Source organism: Phyllostomus discolor, chromosome 13, assembly GCF_004126475.2.
Source record: "Phyllostomus discolor isolate MPI-MPIP mPhyDis1 chromosome 13, mPhyDis1.pri.v3, whole genome shotgun sequence".
Lineage (NCBI taxonomy): Eukaryota > Metazoa > Chordata > Mammalia > Chiroptera > Phyllostomidae > Phyllostomus > Phyllostomus discolor.
The window spans coordinates 5,458,482-5,460,857 of NC_040915.2; positions in this window are offsets into that span (position 1 = coordinate 5,458,482).

The window sequence follows — 2,376 nt, forward strand, 5'->3', positions numbered from 1 at the left end:
TTTTATATGTTGAGATTCTATACCACAACCTTGTTGAACTTGTTTAGTTGCAGTAATCCTTAGAAGATTCTTCAGGTGTTTCTATACGTAAAACCATGTCATCTGCTAACAGCATTTTGCTTCTTCCCTTCCAATCTGGATGCCATCCACTTCATTTTCTTGCCTAATTGGCTTCCCTAGCTCCTGCAGTGCACCATTGAAAAGAAGTGGTGAAGGCATGCATCCTTGCCTTGTTCCTGGTCGGAGGGAAAAGGCACTCAGTCCTCATCACTAGGTCTGATCTTCGCTTGGATATATCCAGCTTGGTCATGGTATATCATTTTTTATACGTTGTTGGATTTTGCTTGCTAGTATTTTGTTGAGGAGTTTTGCATTTATATTCTTAAGAGATATTGATCTGTAGGGGGGTTTTTCTTGTGATGTATTTGTTGGGTTTTGATCATTACAGCTTCACAGAATGAGTTAGGAAGTGTTCCTTTTTATTGTTGTGAAGAATTGGTATTAATTATTTAAATATTAAGCAGAATTCAGCAGTGCAGTCACCTGGGCCTGGGCTTTCCTTTGCAGGTATACTTTTGATTACTAATTAAGTCCCTTATTATAGATCTGTTCAATGTGTTTATTTCTTCTTGGGTCAGTTTGGGTTGTTTCAATAATTTGTCCATTTCATCTAAGTTATCTAATTTATTAATGTACATTGGTCAGAGTATTCCTTAATAATCATTGTTATTTCTGTAAGTTGGTGGTAATGTCCCCTCTTTGGTTCCTAATTTTAGTAATTGAGTGTTCTCTCTCCCTTCATTGGTAAGTCTAGCTAAAGGTTTGCCAACTATTTTCCTGCTTTATTGAGACATAATTGACATATAACATTTTGTAAGTTTAAGTGTATAACATGTTGATTTGATACACTTACATATTGCAAAATAATTACCACTCTAGTATTAGCTAACACCTCCATCACATCCCATATCTATCATTTCTTTACTGTGGTGAGAATATTTAAGACCTACTCTGGGCAACCTTCACATGTATAATAAATATAATATTATTAACTATAATCACTATACTCTGTATTAGATCTGCAGAACTTATTCACCTTATAGCTGGAAGCTTATACTTTTTTAAAGGCTTAAGGATTTTATTGATCTTTTCAAAGGACCAACTTTTAGCTTTTCTATCAATTTTTTTGTCTCTACTTTAATATTTATTATATCTTTCTTCTGTTTGCTTTGGGTTTAGTTTGTCTTTGCCTTCCAGTGTCTAAGATAGAAGGTTATTCTATTGATCTGACACCTTTATTTTTATGATAGGCATTTTTCTTCTAAGCACTGCTTTGATAGCTATGTTTCATAAGTTTTGACATTGTGTCTTCATTTTCATTTATCTCAAAGTATTTTTCTAATTCTCTTATAATTTTTCCCTTGACCCATTGATTATTTAGGAGTATGTTACTAAGTATGTCGTTAATTTCCATATATTTGTAAGTTTTCCCAAATTTGTCCTATTCTTGATTTCTAATCTTATTTCATGTGGTTAGAGAATATTTGAGGTTTGTTTTATGGCTTCGTGTGTGGTCTGTCCTAGCGAATGACCCACACACTGGAAATGAATGCACATTCTGCAGCTGTCAGGTAGAGTGGACTGTAGATATATATCTGTTAGGTCTCCCTGCTGCATTGCTGAACATTTCCTGTTCACCTTCTGGCAGTTGTTCTAGCTATTATTTAAAGGGAAGTATTAAGGTCTCCAGCTACTATTGTTGGATTGTTGAATTCTCCTTTCATTCCTAGAAGTTTTTGCTCCATGTAGTTTTGGTGTACAATTATTATGTGCATATATGTTTATAACTTGTTATATATTCATGATGGATTTACCCTTTTATAAAAATGTACTGTTTTATAAACTGCCTGTCTTTATCTCTTTTATGTATTCTTTTATAAAGTACCTGACTTTATCTCTAGGAATATTTTTTGTTTTAAAGCCTATTTTGTCTGATATTAATACAGCCACAATAGTGCTGTTATGGTTCCACTATATCCTTTTTCATACTTGTAATCTATTTCTACCTTCGAATCTAAAGTATGTTTCTTGTACACAGCACATGGTTGGATCTTGTTTTTTATTCTTCTTATTTTTTACATTTTTTTTAGATTTTATTTATTTACTTTTAGAGAGAGGGGAAAGGAGGGAGAAAGGAAAAGAAACATCAATGTGCGGTTGCCTCTCACATGCACCCAACTGGCAACCTGGCCCGCAGCCCCGGCATGTGCCCTGACTGGGAATCGAACTGGCGACCCTTTGATTTGCAGGCTGGCACTCAAACCACTGAGCCACACCAGCCAGGGCAGGATCTTGTTTTTTAATCCAGTTGACAAC